The sequence below is a fragment of the Odontomachus brunneus genome, unplaced genomic scaffold (assembly GCF_010583005.1).
Source record: "Odontomachus brunneus isolate Ranch 3 - 2012 unplaced genomic scaffold, Obru_v1 Obru_scaffold_026, whole genome shotgun sequence".
Classification (NCBI taxonomy): Eukaryota; Metazoa; Arthropoda; class Insecta; order Hymenoptera; family Formicidae; genus Odontomachus; species Odontomachus brunneus.
Window position 1 is genome coordinate 2045372 of NW_022639476.1, and position 20732 is coordinate 2066103.

Consider the following 20732-nt stretch of genomic DNA (forward strand, 5'->3'; position numbering starts at 1 on the left):
GGGGGGGGGGGGGGGGGGGGGGGGGGTGAGAGCGGGCGAATTCACACAGGGAGCCGAAGTTACAGCGGCGGTCTCCAGGCCGCGGCCAGCCACCTACGGCGGCTACGGAAGCAAATCGAGAATTTCACGCTTATTTGCCGAAATGATCATGCCCCGGACCGCCGGCGGTCGTCTCCCGCAGGAAAACACTGCCACTTTCAGTGATTACTCCATCGATCTGCCCCCACGGCGCTCGCCTTATTGGCCGATACGTACGTGCACGCTTATTAAATGAGAGAGCGCGCACGCTTTCATGAGGTCGGCAACGGCATCGCCGTGGGGGTTGTGTAGGGGAGAGTTGCCCTACCCTTACTTCTCCCTTCCTTCGTCTCTCTTCCTCTCTCTCTCCCCTCTTCCTTCTCTTTGTCTGTCGCTCCTCTTCTCTCTTCAACTCTCGCTCGTTTGTTCACTCGCTCTCGTTGATCCCACGAAAACGCAGTTACACCGTACTCAGAGCGGCGAGCGACGTGGTGCGAAATCCCGCGGCGACACTGATTCGCGTGGCCCGAGCGTTTCATTATGTACGCACCCATTAGGCATTCTATTTGACTTCAGGCCGCTGCACAGACCTACACCCGCACCCGCACACACACATACATATATGTGTGTGTATGTGTCAGGTCTCCCCCGATGATAAATAAGATTAAGTTTCCTCGTGTTTGTCCGTTTCGCCGTTAAGCGCGGCGTAAAAATGACGACGGATTTTCAGCGAGTCTGTACAGACGGCGATTTCGCCACGATCATAGATGTTGAAAGTACGGGCGACATGAAACGCGCTATGTGCAATTTTTCCAAGGTACACGAGTCGACTCTTTTCACCTTTCTCTCTTGCTCTCGTTCTCGCGCGAGTCGGAACAAATTTATTATGTTTTCCAGGAAAACGTTTTACCGAATTTAAAAGTGCACCGGGAAAAAGTCGGACAGCATTTCATCCGCATTAATCATCGTGAAAAAGAAATGTCTGATAAAACATTTCATGTTACTCTCTCACACTCGGCAGCTTTTTTTCTCTTTTTCTCTAAAGCGTACTGCATCGAGCACGAGGGCACCCCATTGCATCTGGATCTAGATCTAGATCTAGTATCTGGATACTTAACGACCCCAGTCACGACCAGGACTCTCTCTCCCTCTCTCCCCCCCCTCTCTCTCTCTCACTCATTCACTCTCTCACTCTCTCACTCTCGCTAGCCGTGTTTTCACGACGTGCACCCTCGTAACGCCCCTCATGCGTTCGTCCCTGCGTATCTGCCGGCTCTCTTTGTTCCGCTCTTCGTCGCGCATATGTTCGCTCCGGCTCGTTCTTTTTTCCTCCTTGACGGCTCACAGCCTCCGAAATGAACTGCACGAGGAGGCTCGTGTTAAGGGTAAACGCGCGTAGAGGCCTCTCTCACTCCTCCCCCTTGTCCATTAATAATAGCTTTAGAAATCCGTGCCTTTCTAACCGTCTCACGTCAAAACTAACACGAGGACCTGCCCCGACCCGAGCCACGACTCGCCTCTCAATTTATTCGTCTCCGCATCGTATTAGGCCGTTCCCTCCACCTTCTCGTTTACTTAACGGAATTGACGACCGAGTGCCGCGCGGAGTGTCTCTCTCTCGCATTGATCGTGCGCGAAGACCGCGGGGCAACGTGTTTCCGCAAACGCAAACGGGTTGCGCGAGTACAGCGTACAGGTCGTTGTCGGATGTCAATCCGACACGTTTTCTCTCCGTGTCACGTTCCTGCGTGCATCTTCGAGCGCGCTTTCGCCGCGTTTTGCCAAGCGTCGAAGTCGGCGGAACGCCGATTAACGATTGACGCGAGCGTGTTACGACGTTTGACATCTGCGAGTAATCTTTATTCCGATATTTTCCATCAGGAACAAATATGACGAATGCTCTGAAATTTTCCTGGATTAACATCTCACAAAACGCATGGAAACTCACCCGAAAAACCGACAGACAAAAATTCTTGCGTGCCATTTTCAATAAAAAGACATTTTTATTATATAACGTACTATTTAAAACGTCTGTATTAATCTTAACACGCAACCTTCCTCTTTAACTTAGCTTTCATAATTTTGCCACATTAATTTTAAGGCTATTTATTAACTATCAAGAGAAAAGGATTTTTACAGCATTTTACAGATATACTTAAGCGATCTCAAATATTCTTTTATATTTTATTATCTGAAAATAGCATCCAAGAACTTTTGGCACACGTGTTCTCATTTCTCACGTTATCAATTCAGGGTTCCGTAACAGTGGCATCAGGAGTTTTAACTAGATTTTCCTTTCAGTGTATATGAATAAAAAGTCACTCGATTTTAAGTGATTAGGTTGTTATTTTTGAGTTGTACTTTTTGAGTGGGGACTCTCTAAAGGACTATTCAAAAAAATGTTTCACCGGTCCAAGTAGAATTCTAGATGTCACGTTTAAAATTTATCGCTGTTTTTTGTATCTACTAGAAAATTGTCTGTGGTATTCAAAATTTACGGCAACAACATTCTATCTGTTAAAAAATTTAGATAGGTTTGAAAATTATATATTTGATCTTTCTCGTCGTTAGTCTTCTATTGCCTACCACAGTCAATTTTATAAAAAGTATAATTGGCTTCAATCCAGATGGGCGGTACAAACAAACTTTCCTGCTAAATTTCACAAATAGTTCAGACAGAAATTCTGTCTCTGTTATGTTGATTAAGTGCAAAACATACGCAATATTATAGCGGTTGCTGGTCATTTATCCATTTCAGCTAATTTCTCGCATTTGACTGCATATTAAATAATTTTCAAATAATTTTCGCTATATGACTGCAAGTCCATTTATTTGAGCGACGGTTACGGCAAACTGAGAGAACGCTGAGTTGTCTGTTAGAGCGCATTTTTAGGATCAAATCGCATGAAATCGGATTTCTGCATCTCTCGCAAAGGGGAATTCGTAACCAAACAAGTTTCAAGATGAGCGGGGAGACGCGCTCGAATTATACATGGCGCAGCAGTTACTACCGGGAAGACTATCTAATCAAGAAACGATAAAATAACGTTTAAATTAGCACGTAGGTCCGATCCGATTTCATTCGACGATATCGAGTGGCGTATGGTTGTTTTCGTGAGTAATATCATTATCTAACTCTATACAACATCCTCCTTTAACTGAATGCTTCGCGCATCACCGAGAGAAGTTAGGTATTACTCGACGGAGTAAATGCGATTAAAAAGAGAAAAAAGAAATTATATAATTTAAGTAGTTTCTTTAATATATTCAGAAGAGCAACTCGATTAAAAGAAACAAGTTCTTCATCTCTAAAACATCAGTGTTTCTTTTGGTACAAACGATCCCTGGAGCGGTTTCTACCGACTTCATCTTTCATCACCTAGACTCATAATTTCTTTTCATAGTTGAAAGATGATTTCAAATTCTTATAATTTGCGTAAATTGTATACAAAAATATTATTTACGTATCTTTGAAAATTTATGATCATTTTGTTAATGCACTGAAAAAAATGGTTAATCTTACTAAAGTTATAATTATTTTTGCTCTCAAGCCATATTTTTTTATTGTTCTAACACGAAAATATATACTAATAATATATATACACCAACCATTTTTTTCTCAATGTGGCTATAAAGTTTTCAAGAAGTATTATCTGGATGACACGCGTTACACATAAAAGTTGAAATATTGCATAATTCGTGATACAAGTTCCATCATATTTCTCTCTCTTTCTGTCATCGTCCTGATATAATTAAATATTTTTCCAAATCAAGAGCGGATCGTAATATATTATGATGTCGAGGACAATCGCGGAAACCGATGTCACTAGCTGTATTACTGTTCTCTCTGACAGAGAAGTTAGTGGAACGGCGAAAAAGAGAGGCAGAGAGAGAGAGAGAGAGGGAGGGAGGGAGAGTTTAACGAGCCTTCGATCGCCGCTTCCGGTTACATGGTGATCATCGCACGCTTGGTGTCCGCCATCGCCACCGACGACAACGACGACGACTACGGCTACGGTAAAGAAGAGGAGGAGGAGGAGGAGGAGGAGGGGGAGGAGGAGGAGGAGGAGAAGGAAGACGACGACGAGAGGGAAAAGTTAAAACGAATCTCTCCTAATTGCCGTCCCCTTGTTCGCTCTCTCGGCTCCGCCGTTGTTTGTCACCGACGATCCTCTCTCTCGCCTCTCTACGATGCTGATGTCGAGAGTGAAAGATCGAGCGGACGGGTCCGTGCCGAAACGATAAGGACGCTGATAGAGACTCCGTCGAGAGAGCAAGAGAGACCGAGGAAAGTCGTGGGACAGAACGCGAGGGATCCGAAGGGAAGAACGTACCGGCGGCGTGCGAGGAGAAGGAAGAGAAGGAAGAAGAGGAGGAGGAGGAGGAGGAGGAGAACCGAAGAGGATAAAGCGAGAGTGAGAGAAAGAGATTATACGAGACTCGCGGAGAAAGAGGGATGAGAAAGAGAGAGAACGAGCCGAGGAGAGCAGGATTGGAGCGAGACGGACGGAATTAAAGAGGGAAGGAGGAGCGACCTGAACGAGGACAGAATGGAAGAGGGAAAGAGGGACGGGACGAGATACCAAGCGAAGGAGAGAGCGAGAGGGCTCGCCTTTGTCTCGCGGTGAAGAGTCCGCTTCGCGGTGAAGGAGTGCTTCTTCGGGCTCTTCGGCGTTGCGTGGCTTCTTCTTCTTCTTCTTCATCGTCTTCGTCTTCCCGCGCTGCTTCAAGCTCCTTTAGCTTCTCTTCTCCTGTAGACCCGATCTCTGCGGGTGCTCGTCGTGTGGCCTTCGAGGGAAGACGACGACGACTACTACGATGAGAAGGAGAACGACGACGCCTGTGCGGAACGTCAGTCCTCCCTCTAGCTGTTGGCCACCGCCGGAAATTGACGCCCGGGCACCCCCGGTTTCCCGTCCGATCGAATTCCTTGTCCTCTCGCCCGTCTTGGTTTCCTTCCGCCTTTCGTTTAGCGAAGAGGTTTCTTCGCACGGACCGATTCTGCCAAAAATACTACACCTTGCGTTATTATTCAGCGATAGAACGAAATTTTCAGCACAATCAAAGCGCTCAATGTTCATCAACGTGTTCCTATATCTATCAGCTCAATCTTACAGCTAAACCATAGAAATTATAACGGTCATTACTAAACGAAAATGAGAATAAGATCAAGTAATATAAAGTGAAAGAAAATGTCATAATAATTAGATAATTGAAATAACTAGATGAAAAATGAAGTAATAATTAGGTTACATAAAATAGGGTTATCAGAGGGCATAATTAATCAAAGTCTGTCAAAACACTCCTATATCGCCGACGGACAAATGCCTAACGCTGACGTTTGTAAGACGCGCGTTATCGCATAGACGTTTGCCTTTTTCGACTTAATACAGTCGTTTGTCTCTATCGATAACGTTAACGACCAGAAACTGCGCGAATTTCTGAAAAGGAGGGCCATTACTGTCGTGACTAGCAGCCGCGCGTGTTTAATCCACGCGAGCGAGCAACGGAATCAAATTATCTTTTTATTGCATCACAGACACCGAGTACGTTAGCCAAATAGATATCTTTACAAAGCCATCGATTTGTACATCGTTGAGAGAAGAAGCGCCCAGAGCCACGCCAGCGGGAAACCCACGTTTTTTCGAAATTGCAACAAACGCGTCTCCGCGGGATTTAATCTGACGGGCGAATCGAAACGACCATTTGCGGAAGAAACTCGAGCCGAATACGAAAGCCGCACAGTGGATTACGTATCGCGCGCGCGATAAGAGCACGCGAACGGCGCGAGCACGAGGAGAGAGAGATCGATCCTCGCGAATTCGTGCAATTCGCGCCAACAACGGCGGGGCCGGGCAACACGTGGCGCCGCTGCCGCGCGCCGACGGCCCTGGGCGGCGGCGGCCGAGCGCGGCCGAACAGCGCCGATCTCCGCGGAGGCCCCCGTCGTAGCCATGTGTTGCGGTCCGCCGTGAGTGCTTTGTGACAAGAAAGGGAGGCGCGGTGTCGTCCTCTGTGCGTCTTTTTATCGTTTGTCGCGCGCGCGTCTCGCGAAATCCGCGGCCTCGTGCGAAACTGACGTGGCGAGGCGTGTCGGCGGCGACGCACCCGGCGATCGCACCTTCATCGGCCGCGAGACCGACCACGAACGAAAAGCCCCGGGTGTGTCCCGCTCTCTCGCGCGCGCGTCCACAGCCGCGAGAGGAGAACGACCGACCGACCGACCGACCGACCGACCGACCGACCGATCGAACCGATGAAACGCAGGAAAGTGCACGTACACGTTTATTTTGATATATATATCTGCTGCTGCGTATATATGTGCGTGTGAGAGTGTATACGTGCGTGCTCGCTTCTCTCAGCTCGCGGTGGCACATCGCTGCCACCACGACCGACTGCGACCACGGCGAACGAAAAGGAGCAGCCCGCTGCGTTCGCGCAACTGTTCGACCGTTCGGCGGCCGTGTACACCTCGGCATCGTTTTTCGCGTGTGAGTGCGAGGAGCAACGAGAGAGATAGAAAAAGAGAGAGAGAGAGAGTGAGTGAGCGCGAGGAGAGGAGGCCGGCCCCAGAGGCGCAGGTTAGTGGTAGTAAGTAGTAGTATTAGTGTCGGTTCCACGGAGAGCGACGGAGAGGAAGAGAGAGCAAGAGAGAAGGAGAGATAGAGAGCGGTGAGGTGAAGAGAGAAAGAGAGAGAGATAGCGCAGCCCGGGCGACCCGTCCGTGGGATCGAGAGAGCAAACGCAACACGTAGAAAGTGTAGTAAGGACAGAGATACAAGGGGCGAGAAGCAGAGAGAGAGAGAGAGAGAGAGAGAGAGGGAGGGAGATAAAAAGTGATCGCGCTGTAGGTGTGTTCTCGCCGGGTTAGGACGCGATACGAGCCGGGCGCGACGGCTTATGTATTTACGTACGTATTTGCGTTTCTTTTCGGTGCGCTCGCACGCGCATTTGCAAATCAGAGTGAGCGAGTTAGCGAGCTAACAAACGTCACGGGGCGTACTCGGAGAAGAGCCGCGGGAAAACATCGTCCCTGTCGCGATTGCCGTCGCACGCGCGATTCGTCGTTTCGCCTCGTCTCTGTCGCGTCGCGCGAGTGCTCGTGTCCACCCGCGTACTCTCCCCGCGTGTGCCGCGTGCATATACGTGTTTACCGGGCGTAACGTCGGCGGCGGCGAAGTGGTGTGTGCCCCGCGCGCGCAATATACAGTATACACACACACACACACACACACACACACACACACGGATGAGAACGGAAAGGGGAGAGAAAAAGAGAACGACCGACTGAGAGAGCGAGAGAGAAATATAGAAAGGAGCAGTCAGCGTGAGGAAGAGAGATAAATAAATAGATAGTGATAGAGGAGTAAATAAACACAGATATATAGATAAAGAGAAGCGACGAGGCGAGAACGCGACAGAAAAAATTCGAGTTGCACGGTGTAAACAGCGCGACGGAGCGCCGCGCGCGCGTTGCCTCCGCTTTGCCGGCTCCAGTGTGCGGTTCGCGTTCGATCGGGGTGTATCCGGTGCGAGCAAACGGAGTCGTCCGGGACGTTCCTTCGCGGCGACGGCGAGCAGTGCTTTGAATGTGTGTATATGTGTACGTGCGTGAGAACAGGGTCGCGAGGTGAAGCTCGCGAACGGCGACGGCGAGCAGTGACGAACGCAGCCAGCCCAGCAGCAGCAGCAGCAGCTTCGACGACGACGACGACGACGACGACAGCGGCGGACAGTTGTTGGATTATACGCGACGAGAGGGAATACCGTAGGAGGAATTACGAAGCCGGGATACGACGGCAGGAATACACCGGGAGCGCGAGCAGTCCGGGGCGAAGCCCGGGGGAGAAGAGAGAGGAGAGCTCCCCGCCGCCGCCGCCGCCGCCGCTGCTGCCGCCGGTCATCGCTCCAGTGTGTTGTACGCCTGCTGCTGCTCCTCCTCTCCTCCTCGTCGTCGTCGACACGCGCACACGAACGGTGAGCGACTCCCTTCTTCTCCCTCTCGCTCGCTCGTTCGTGCGGCGAGAGAGCCGTTGAAAAGCTTCATACAACGCGTACAAACTGCGCTCATCCGCGGATTCTCTCTCTCTCTCTCTCTCTCCCCCGTTATATTTAGAGCCGGTTTTTCCTCGGCAAAAATTTCCAGATCGCGAGCGCCATCTTTTCCCGATGCGTCTCTCTCTCTCTCTTTCTCTCCTTCTTTCTCTCTTCTTCGCTGAAAATTCCAGCGTCGTCGTGTGTATTCACAACGGCCAAACATCGCTGTTACGTTAAAAGTTATTCCGTTTAAAATGTAAGGCCCCGTCTCCCTGAAGCGAAATGACGGGTAAAGATTGTTTATTTGCGAACGTGGACACAACGTCGATTCACGAAAGGTCGTTCCGTCGTCGATCAATATTTATAGGGGAACCTTTTTTCTCGTCTTTGAGACCCCGACACAATCCTGTGTGGCTCTTCGCGTATATATGTAGTTTCCCAGCAACGTTATACCGTACGTATACACGCGCAGCTTCGCGCGCTGTGTGTGCTCCTGTGTGGGTGCAGGCGACCCTTACCTCGCCGGCGTCGTTATGCGTGTGTGTGTGCGCGCGCCTGTATAAGCGACTTCTGATACTCCAATACTGCGAAAACACCCCATACGTCGCTCCCGATGCTCGAGTAGTTTTGATATTGACATATTGATTATTATCTACGTGTCCTAGAAGGTAGGAAGTGTCTCAGCATCCGCGCACACATGGCGCGTACACACCGACGTCAAGAAGTCTCCGCGCGTTTATTCCTACCTACACGCGCACGCAGGTGATAATAGCGGTTGTCGAAACGTTAATATAATGAAGCACGCTCTGTAGAATGCGTTAGTACATTTAGTACGTTTCACGTACTTCTTCCCCTCCCGTGATTATCACCTCCGGCGCGCCTAGGTAGAGAGCGATACCTGGGCTGAGCAAACTACCGAATTTACGAGAATTTTATTAGCGGACACGTCCGTGTCGAAAACAAGAAGAAGAAGGCGCACGTAACTTGTATATTCCCTATGGAAGAGAACAGAGGACGGTTCTACAGCCGCTTTTGCACTGAAATCCCTGATTCAAAGAACTCTCACGAGACACTTTAACCGCGGGCCAACGTAATGCGCGTATATTCATGCGTGCATGCATACATATGCACGCACATGTGGCTACGATTATCTCAAGTGCGGTTTAATCGCATCGATTTGCCGGCAGATCGGCCGGAAAGCGAGCGTTTTCGCGATCGAAAAGCCGTTCACATGTATTGCTTAAAAACGGCAGTTAACCATTGCGGGCGCGGATTCCTGTCGGATAACAGTTTGCATTGCGCGCGGCTCGTGAAAAGGTTATTTCAACAAACTCGATTCTCCGCGAAGTTCCTGTATATCGCGTGAGAGTGCTGGTCTACCGTGACCGCCTACACACGCGCACGCGTGCGGGAGCGCGTGTACGTGTGTGCATGCATGTGTGTGCACATGTGTGCGTGTGCGTGCGGACGACCACCGGCCGCATATGTGTCTCGCGGGCAAACGCGAACACGATAGTCACGCCTGCCGCAGGCACGCACACATGTGCACACGTTTGTGCACACACACGAGTGCGCACACACGCGTTCCGCACACGCTCGAAGCGTGTAGGGCTCGAGAGACACAGCGCGTAAGAGTTTCTACGTTCGTATGTTCGAAACATGGGATCGACATAATATGAGTGGGAAAGAAGAGAGGACGGATGGAGAAAGAGAGAGGGGAGGGGAAGGAGTAAAATAAACGCGCGCGAATACGTCGAGCGATACCAACGAGCGGTACCGACGAGCTTCGTTTACGTATACTTGGGGAGATATATGATTATTCGCGATATCTGTTCGAGGCGCGAATATAAATTCCTGACACTTCGTGTATCGCGCGATTCCACGCTGTAAATTTGGCGTATTCCGCCGCGCCGCGGCTGTGATATCGTCCACGCGGTATGATGATAGCTATGCAATATGGAATGGAAAAGATCCGCGGCGAATAACAAAGAAGAGAATGGCGTGTCCGTGATAAAAAGTGATTTGTGCAGCTACGAAATAATAGCGAAACGTCGCTTCGCCGTTAAGGGAGTACCGTACTTGAAAACTTTATCGACAAAATGCTGATTCTCATCTGCTGAGTTTACGCCGTGTAATGGTGGCGCGAAATTACATAGGTGATTTTGCACGACGAGAGTGTGCGAAAAAGTAAATTGGAGCGTTGCTCAATATGTAACGAAAACGGCAAAAAATTTCAAAATCGTTCTCTCGAACTGTCAGCCACAGCGTAGATATTTTCCTGATACAAGAGTTTCGTAGCTTGTACAAGGAAATTTTAAAGAACACTGTCGCATTTTCACAACCAGAAGCTCAAAAATATGGAAAAAATTTTATATGTACATGTTTTCCGTTAAACATGCTAAAACAAAGCAACTCCTACTTATATAAGATCTGTATGTACAAGTAATACGAAAAGGGTAGCGTGATCGTGATAGTGACGTTCGCCTCTATGTCATCGATATTTTTGGAGCTTGTCATCCCCTTAACAATCCCTCGTCAGGCGAGACTGTCGTGACGTGGTGTCACACGCAACACTCGGAAGCAGAAAGGAACGTTTTCTTTTTATAATATATCTAACTGAAAAACAATTTGTTCCTGTTTTCCAAAGATTTAATTCTCTCGTGGAATATCGGCGAATGGCGTCTCGAAACGCATCGAAAGGTAAGCCTTTGTTTGTCGAGATCTTTTCCGCTTCCGAGTATACACGCATGACGCGCGCGCACATACGCACGCACCAGTTCGCTCAGGGCGACGACGAGGATTCATTCAAGGCGGAGCTTGCTTGCATTTCGCCCGCACGCGCGCATCGCGAGCGAAATACGGCGCGTAGGTAGGTTACTCACGCGTGTCGCCGTCCGGCTGCGTGGGAGCGTTACTTCACGCTCGCACACGCGTTCTCGCGCTCCAACTCCGGCGCTCACGCGTGTGTCGGATATCGAAAAGGGGCAGGATACGACGAGGGAGGAGAGAGAGAGAGAGAGAGAGAGAGAGAGAGAGAGAGAGAGAGAGAGAGAAACGCTTCCCTGAATACACTTCAGCTATGGCTCGTATGGCTGCGCGCTCTCGAAGGAAAAGCGAAGCTCCTATCCCTCTATTTTTCTTCGGTATTGAGTTAGGAATGTTATTCCGCGTCGGTACGCTGCGGTATCGCGTGTCACTCGAAGAGCTGGAAGTACATCGGAGCCCGGGACTGACGTTTAGTGCTTCTAATTTCAATTCATCGAGAGCGGGATAACGTCGGCTCTCCGCGTATTGTTATTCGTATCTCGTTATCGTTGTTATTCGTATTTTGTCGGTTCCCGGGAGATGTATACGCGCGCACCGTCAGGTATCGAGTCTCATGAGCAGCACGCACGTGTGTGCACGCGTATCGGAGTAACGCCGTCGGATATATCGGGGGCCCTTTTTCCTTTTAACACAGAGACTGCATTCAGGCGCGCCGCGATGCGCCGGCCCCCGCCAATCTGATACGCGTGCAACGAGATACGCGCCAGGAATATTGTGTGTGCGCGCGCGCGCTCGCGGCGCGCGTAATGTTCCGCCTCGGCTTCTCTCTTTACGAGCCGGCCGGAGTTATAAACGCGAGCCGACGCGACGCGATGCGTTCTCGCCGGAGAGAGATCGTCGAAGAATAAAACTTCACTCTGAGAGAGCGTGCCGCGACTAACGGCGATGGCAGCTTCGGATACGGTAACGTTACTTTGCGCGCGGCCGAGATGTCATTCGTCGTGACTCTTGCGTTGCGCGTGAATGTCGCTCAGTCGCAAATACCACCCGACAGATATTGATCCGTCTTTTATCCTTGGCTACATTTTGCAATTCCAACCTACTCTGCGTCGGATTGTTGTCGATCCGACTTGATGTTTATGCAATTTCACGCGAGCGCAGCTCGAGTGCAACCGAATTTGCGAGACGTGGTGCTTTTTCACTAAATTTTTTTCAATGCATAAAAGAAGAAAATTTTGCAGTAAACATTACAACAAAATATTTATAACCATGCAGAAATCATAACCGAGGTTATATTTGTTTAAAAATGTTACACACGTTTGACTTCTTGTAACAAAATTATTGTAATTGCTTGAATATTTTTTATATCAGACAAATTGTCACGTTTACTATTTCTACACTTTCTATTTATGCCACAGTTTCGTCAAGGTTTACAAAATACATTATAAAAGAAGGTATAATTTTAACGTCATTTTTACTGCAATATCTTCTAAGTATATGAGTTGTCTTGCCGCGACACACGATCGTTACGATAATTGCCGTGTTGCCGTGCAGTGGATTTTTGCAATAAAATTTCGAGTCGATCGATTTCGAGCCCTCGACATGATGATAGCGTGCGCAGAATCAACAGCGAGAAATCCCGATTTCTATTTACGCTCATGTCTGTGCACGCGTGACCTCTCGATATTCAAGTCTCGGTGTTGCTTGCGCAGCCGTGTGTGCATGAGAAATTCCTACCGTCGGCGCAGTTGCGGGATATCCTGCTGCCGTGCCACGGAGAAACTACGACGACGACGACGACGGCAGCGGCGGTGACGGCGACCGCGCGCGCGAGGGTTACAATTTAAAATTGCGACCGCCGGCGCTATCGATTAATGTAGTCGCTAATGCTGCTACACGCAGCGGCCATTAATGCGACGGCCGGCCGTTCGACACGACGTTATTGCCGCTTTATGCAAACGCGTACTTTATAGACTATTTATCGCGCGTAATATGCGGACGGAATGTGCGCGGCGCGCATGAGGACCCGAAAAAAAATATCAGCGCGTTAAAAACTGACTACGTAAAAATAACGAACGAACAAACAAAACCACGTGTATGTCAACCACGATATTATGTTCTATTACGGTTCAACGTTTCCCCTCTTTGTTTCTTCCTCCCGCCTTCCCCTCCCTCCGTCTCTCTTTCTCTCTCTCTCTCTTCTTTCCTCGATATTTCTATGCGCGTTAGAGCGCACGATAAAATTGCCTGAGGTAAACTAATAACCGCTCGGGGAAAAATTACGTAATCTATTTCTCGGGAGGATATTCTTTTTATAACAGCGAGCCTCGCTAATGATCAAACATCGAACACTGTTTGCACGATTTTCAAACAAGGAGAAGATTATCAAATATTTCCGGGGCACGAGAATTCCCGAAATACCTACCGACACTTTGAAATAGTCAAAACCGATCGAGTCGGTCGCTCCAGCATATCGAGCTGAAAATCACAAATAACTCGTCATTTCTGCTCTTCCCTTTTTGTCCTCTATTCTTTAAATTTATTCTCGCAGGAAATACTTTACAATGGCGCTCCTGATATCCGATATACACTCGTCATTGTTAACAATGACTCGTATTCCCGACTAATGGGCGGCTTATCGGCTGCGCCGCGCGCGGAGCGTTCGCGTGGAACGAAACAGTTGCTATCTTCGTCGAAAGTTATTCGCGCCAATAAGAGACTTGTTCGATTTTGGTATATTTCAACTGTCGTTGTTTCGTCCGCACGACTGAATGTGACAGGATAAAAATCGCTTGTGCTCGATATTAGTTACTGCACAAACAAAAAGAAGCTGTAGCGGCAAGGATCCTTTGTGTTGCGGTTAGATCTCGTTATAAAGTATGTACACCTAAAAGTATAGCTGCCAGTAGGCATATCTATAGTTAGTTGCATCAACAGCATACATTTTCAGCAAACCAAGATTAGCCGCAGTGGTGTATTTCTTTTCTACTGACGCAAGATTAGTTAAATGCTTCTCAAGTGTGGCGCTTATTAAAATGCCGATCGATCCGCCTTTCAACTTCGCGTCGCGCACGAGAGACATCGATTACTTCACCTCTCTGCCTCCGAGATATCAATATTAACTGCTAATCGCTTTACGTAATCGACATAGAGTGCACGCTCTTCGTAGAAGTCGGGCACACGTCGCGCCGTGCCACGCTAATCTTCCAGATTATCGGACATACGGTAATTAAGTATGCATTACGGTTGCACAGCTTACACGCGCGCATATATGCATATACAAATGCACACACACACACACACACACACACACACACACACACACACACACACACACACACACACACACACACACACAAATTCAGTCGTGCGTACGCCCGCGTATACGGCCATCTAATGTTGGCATAATGAAACGCATCGTTGCACCACTGCGCGCGTTGCGTTCCTTCGCGTTATGTCTCGCGTTGATTTACGACCTGTCCATTGAGAATCTGAGAATCTCCGGCATGAGCCGCGATTTCGTGTGTTTAGTCACCTCTCGCGAGAAGAGAGACAGGGAGAAGCACGCGATATACAGCCACGGCTCGCGGCACCATAGTGTAGGAGTGTATGTGTGTAGGAGTATGTTAATACAGGGTAGCCATAAATTCACGCGCGCGAATGTTACGTTGTGTCGCGCCGCTTTACGTCGAGATTCTTCCTGGTGGTTTATTCACCGTTCGTCGTAACATTATACTGAATAATACGACAGTCACGGTAAAAGGTGAGGCTGTGACTTACGGGCGAAACCCACAATTACCCCGGCTCTTAATATATGTCCTATTAATTGAGACAATAAAGTTGTTTACTTCTTCTCTCTCTCTCTCTCTCTCTGTTTTCTTTTACTTGCGTGTCTCCTTAAGTATAATACACATGCAGTATATATATAATTAAAAACATTTTTCAATTCTTCAATATATATCTCTCTCTATATTGATAATTAATGTTCTCAAAGTGCGTTAAATATCAAATCAAATTAAATTTGCAGTACTATCTCATGATCATCAGATATACAGGCGATCAGATATTGAGCGAAACGGTTCGCACGATTTTTTAGATAGAAACTTTCGATAGAAAATGTTGCAGAGTAAATTTCCAATTGCTTCGTGCAGACTGTAACTTGCAATAACAAAAGGTAAGAAAATATTTTTATCATAAAGAAATCACCTTAAATTTTTTAAATGGCACCATGCATTTTTTTTTTACATAATATTGTAGAGGACTTTAGGGTGAACCCAACCGTTACGCTGAACACCATATATTTTACGTGACTCATTCACAATAATTATATGCTTTATGTAACATTATACATAACAGTCCTTAGAGGATATGTCTAAAGTACAATATCTCGTGGCGCTCCCATTAACCAGCGACGATGTGACGTATTGTCATAAAATAACCAGCCGATATTGCGGCGCCGGCTAATTTTAATGTAAACCGAACACCGTGCGGCCGGTGCGTTTAATATTTGAGTTGGGCGCCTCTGATTGGGCGCGACAATGCCGCGTCGACGACTGCTGCGCCCGTCAAAATTTCCGGGGATGCGTGCGTGTGTGCAGGCACAACGATAGAATGCTTATAATTATGCCATAATTAATGGAAGCTGATATACAGAACGCAGTTTATTATAGGTATTACCTGACACAACACCGTGTGCGCGCGAGCGCGCGAACAACGCGTTCTACGTGACATGCCGCGGTATCATACGATGCGGCTAATTGTTTAGATTAATTAGAACGCTGATGCATAGTTCGGCTCGTGGGGTTACGAGGGCGTATATATCCGTCAACGGTGGTCGCGCCTCGCGCTTTACCTGACGTAACCCTTCACGTAGATTTCTCGATTGTATTTGTCGCCGCGGCAGCGCGACGATGACGACGACACACGGCGAGCGCGCGTTGTACTGTTTTGAATTATCGCCGAAATCGACTTAACGTAAATGGGCTATCGCGAAATGAAATTGCGTTAAATCGAATTACCGCTGTGATATTGAAGCGCGTTGCGGAACATATGCGCCTATACGTAATAACTACATAAAATATGCGCATACAGCTGCGCACGCCGAATTTTCGGAGTTGATTAATAGTCGCGACTCGGGATATCTCGCGGCTAGCTCGCCCCCCGCCGCTGCAAAATCATCTATCCCATTATCTCGCTCTCGCTCCACGCACTTTCTCCGCGTCGGCGAAATCCCGCGGAATCGGCCAGCGCGCACGCCAAGTGTGCGCATCGCGATTACGCAAGTTTTCTCGACGACTCGCTCGCGCGAACACGATGCACCTTCCAGTAATTATCGGGCCCGCTGCTCCGCGAGGACCGATTTAATAAAAGTTTCCCTCTGTTTCGCATCGACGCGCTTCCCCGCGCTGGAGCGAAGCTCCTCTCGAGAGCGGGTCGTCGAGAACGTTAAGCCGAATTTACACTTCGCGCTTGACGATCCTTCCGCGTGCAGCAGGAGGAGGAGGAGGAGTGTTTTCCCCGAAGCGCGAAAGAGAGAAACTCTCTCTACCGCGAATGAAAGACAAAGTTCGTCGTTCGAATGAATATGCGATTTTTCGAGCGTTTTGTACAGTCGCTTGCAAATCGGCTCGTACGGTTCTCATCGAATCAAGTCATAACGCTTCGAGTCGTCAGAATTGAAGGATACTGTTGATACGCACGATCGATTCTAAATGTACAAAAACTACTTTTCCAAACAATATGTCCTTTTAATTGAAGACAAATTCTTTCTTCCAAATTTCGCAAATATCACGTTCTGTCACTTCGGGTGTTCTGTCACAATCTTATATTAAAAGTGAGCAAACCGACTAGGATGACTTGAGTATCGATCATGTATCTTTTCTCCTGGCGTCAAATCGTGAAAAATGAAAATCTTCACGTTTACATTGTCCGAAAAGTGACATGACCGCAAAAGTCGTCGAGTTCACATGAAACTTTTCACTTCTCACGTTTGCTCTTTTAAGAAAGTTTTACACGATTGCTAACTTGTAAATGAACACTTAGACACAAAATTTCGATATCAGAAGACATGAACCTTTTGCTCTTTTTTTTTTATATAATCGCGTAAGCTGTGAATTATTTCTAGTTACTCATTTGAACCATAATATTATCATAAATATCGCGCAAACTGTTTATTCACCGACTGATGTTCAATCATCATTGAACCACTCAGACTGCCAGGTCAGCCTATGCGCCAAAGAAAAAGGCAAGAAAACGTCCGAATTGTTACGAGCGTTACTCTTGCTTTTCGTCATGCTTAATTCCGAGCGCTCCCATTCCCCGGCTATGTGTCGAGGTCGATTTTTCCTTCGAATAAGCGCGTCCGCTATCTTCATTCACTCTGGATGATTATACGATACGATCGTTAAAAGTGCACCGTGCAAATTCCAGTTGAGCGAAACCGTGTTAATCCGGCGCATTCACTTTGCTCAATTCAGCCGGGATGATCATCGCGGGCAAACCGTATAAATTCGCTTTTAGCTCGGTTTCATTTTTTCATTAAACTAAGTGACTCTCTCTTTCTCTCTCGCCCACTCTGTCCCATCCTCCGACTCTCTCCCTCTTTTTCTTTCTTTCTTTCTCTCTCGAGCGCGCGATATACCCGCGGCAATCCCTTTAAGTGCTCGATTCGATCCATTCGCGATGGCCCTTACGTCGCTCCGGCATCAAGAATGGCGCGCGATGAAAAAGCGATTGAGCCGGTGCCTAATAAATCGAGAGCCTCCTTCGCACCAATAATTCCCCTCGCTCTGATTTCACTCGATCTTTTTTAACGTCGACTATGATTGCGTTCGTTTGTTCCCTCTTTCTCTTTTTCTTTCCTTTCTTTCTCTCTCTTTCTTTCTTTCTCGCTCGATCTCGCGCCTCTTATGTAAATTTATTCAAAAGGCACCAGTATAACGCATTCGTAATATATTCGCGACAAAATAACAGCGTTTAAAGTACACGTTACACCACACGCGCACGCACGACATTGTTTATTTCGACGATTTTTAACGACGGCGCTCGAAATAAAAAAACGGCGACGATAAAGCGAGGCACATTGGATTTAATGTTTTCGGTATTGAATCCGCTTTTTTGCAGAGAAGTGAGAGCTATTTTTATTTCGGATACTTTTCGATGTGTGCGTTACATCCGATTTTTCGCTGACTTCCTTAAAGTAAATCAGTAAAAATATTCTTGATTGTGATCAACCTTATGTGCGTGTTACTATTACCATTTTATTACAAAAAAAAATATTCTCAGGTCAAAAATACAATTTTAGTTGAATAAAACTTTTTTCTTCACCAGTGTGATGGAATTAACGACTTTCATACGATTTACGTGTGTTGGCACTGTTTGTGTTTGTAAATTGCATCGATAAAGGCAGCAGCCGCTACTATTACTACCGATCCCTTTAGTGAGATTTTACTGATTGCAATACTATGACCGCCAGTTATGACTATAGCATTTCAGTGAAGAGAGTACACTGATTGTACTTCAGAGAGTATGTGTAACCAATTTAATCGGGATTATTTTTAATCGATCGCAAACGCGCCGAATAACCGTATGAATAATTCGAAATTCGTGAATGTCCGCAAAAAAGGGGGTGGGAGAGGGGCGGAGAGAAGAGGAGATCGATCACCGGCGTCCTTATTTTCCGCGGAATCTAAAATAGCACTTTGCCCTCCTCGACTCGCAATTGCTCGCGATAGTGCCGCACGGGCATACTCGGAAGGCCAGAGAGATAGGCGTGAGTTATGCGTGCACGCATACCTTCGCGGCTGATACGCGCCCATATAACTCGCTCGTGCATCACGCACCCGTGCGCGCGCGCGTACGAGTGGCATTACCTCGGAATTAATCCGGACATCCTATCTTGTTTTTTTTTTTTTGGCGCGCGCGTGGAAAAGAATTCGCGCGTTTGTATAATCGCATATTTGTATGTTCATCAGATATAAATAAGTGCTTTTTTTTCCGCGGCATACACTCCGCGTGTGTCCCACCAATTTTTTTTATTTATTTAACTTATTTATTCGTACTAAAGCGCTTATCGCGGGAAAATTCCGCGTCGAAAATATCGAAATTACAAGAATAAAAGAGCATACGTGCATATGCATGTACGTATGTATGTGTATGTATTTATATTCCGGGCATTTACGATTCGTAAATTTTTAAATTCGTCGCGTACGCGCGACATTCTGACTTGTTAACATTAATATTTATGTCTCCGTGGCTTTTCGTAAATTTCGCATATTTATAATTTCGTAACCGCACGCTGCATATTTATAGTGACGTCTCTCCCTGGCCGTATACCAATTTGGGTAATTAAAGTCATCGTTTCGCCCGACGAAATGTAAGCGTCATTCATTCGGCGTTGTTTCGCGAGCAGGAAGCGGCTTCCTCCCGAACTTTTCCGAATAATCTGACCGAACACCGGCAATAGGAGCCTTCGGCCGCTTATCGATGCTGTGACAAACAACGTTCGATACGATACGAGAAGATAAATATGTACTCACGTATATTACACCTCTTCATGCATCAAGTATGAAGTATTGTATCGCGATTAATCGGATCTTCTTAAGTTATTGACAGCTTTCCTGGATAATGCGTATTTATAACTTCGCATTGTACGTATGATAGATTTAATCAAATCTTTCGCGTGTGCAATACGCGTAATACAATTATTAACGCAAAAAATATTGAAAAGAGTAAGCGTAAGAGAAAACAATAACAAAAAAAAAGAAAACGAAATAATTGGAAGAGGTTTACAATAAATCTCTATAAAGAGAGAAATTGGGAGAGAAGGAGGGAGGCTAGGATGGGAGAGAGACGTGGCGTGGGCTATGTAGAATTTTCCACGTAGCGCTTGATATTTTGGTTACATAATTATAATATTACGTAATATTAATAACAATACAATAACATTGACGTGGACTTAAAATCACGCGCGTATTATTTATGAGGAATTATGAAATTTCCGGAATTCCCGCATGAAATTTTGCGAATAAAGCACGCGCAAAATTTCATACTTTATACGGCAAATTCCCGACACTGTCTATTTTCCGTGTTTACATTGTCTCCACAATGAAATTGAGCCAAACTAATCAACTCTTTCCCAAAATTTTGGAAATTTTAATACCAGAGAGGACGCAATTTAGCTCTTTAATCCTACAGTCGTCATATGGGAATATTTAGAGAATATTATATCCAAAATAGTCTTTTCTATATTTTACATGAACCCAAAAACCGAATTAAACAAAGAAAATATTTAAGTTCTCAACATAAAAGATATAAAATAATTTTTGGTATCGGGGTCTCTAAAGATCCCATGCGTCGACTCGTGTTCGAAAAGTAGCGCGACGACTGTAGGACTAATTTGTAATAATAGATTGACGTATCGCGTGTACGCCACGTGTGTGTGTGGTGGACGTGAACGTGCATCATGACAGCAGCAGGCGCGAGACAGGACGCCGACAAGAATGGCGTTCGTTTCGCCTTCGATTTTTCGCCAGGATATAGACGTTCGCGGCTCTCAGAGGCCTTTTTCAAAGGCAAGGTGCAGTCCTTTGGCGGCGACTGACGACCGCGAGCGTAACGCGTGTAGCGCGCCGCCGACTTGACACCTCTGCGTAACGTTGTAGCCGAGCCCCTCAGTCCTCGTCCGCGATTCGTGACTCGCCTGTGACATCGCGTAGATAAGTCACGGGAACGTCCAACAAACTGCACCGGAAAAGTGACGCTTCTGATGAGGGAACGATCGTTCCCCGTGTCGTTGGTGAATTTCGCGATCCTCGAATAAGGAGACGAGCCTACGATTGAGAGTCGATTTCTCTCTCTCTCCCTCTCTCTCTCTCTCTCTCTCTCTCTCTCTCTCTCTCTCGTCGATAGTA

At 47.1% G+C, this 20732-nt stretch overlaps 1 protein-coding gene across 7 annotated transcripts in view; it reads left to right on the forward strand.

Moving 5' to 3' along the window:
• The window catches only part of LOC116842626 (zinc finger protein 608), a 296735-nt gene that overhangs the window by 45134 nt on the left and 230869 nt on the right, over positions 1-20732 (forward strand). For 3 of the 7 annotated variants that reach the window (XM_032812080.1, XM_032812072.1, XM_032812087.1), the window contains exon 1: positions 6860-7995. The exons of 3 other annotated variants lie outside the window; for them this stretch is intronic. The gene's annotated coding sequence lies outside the window, so the exon portion shown is untranslated. Of the gene's footprint in view, positions 1-6455; positions 6600-6859; positions 7996-20732 lie in introns of those variants that run through there. One more of the 7 variants, XM_032812077.1, reaches the window with a different exon arrangement.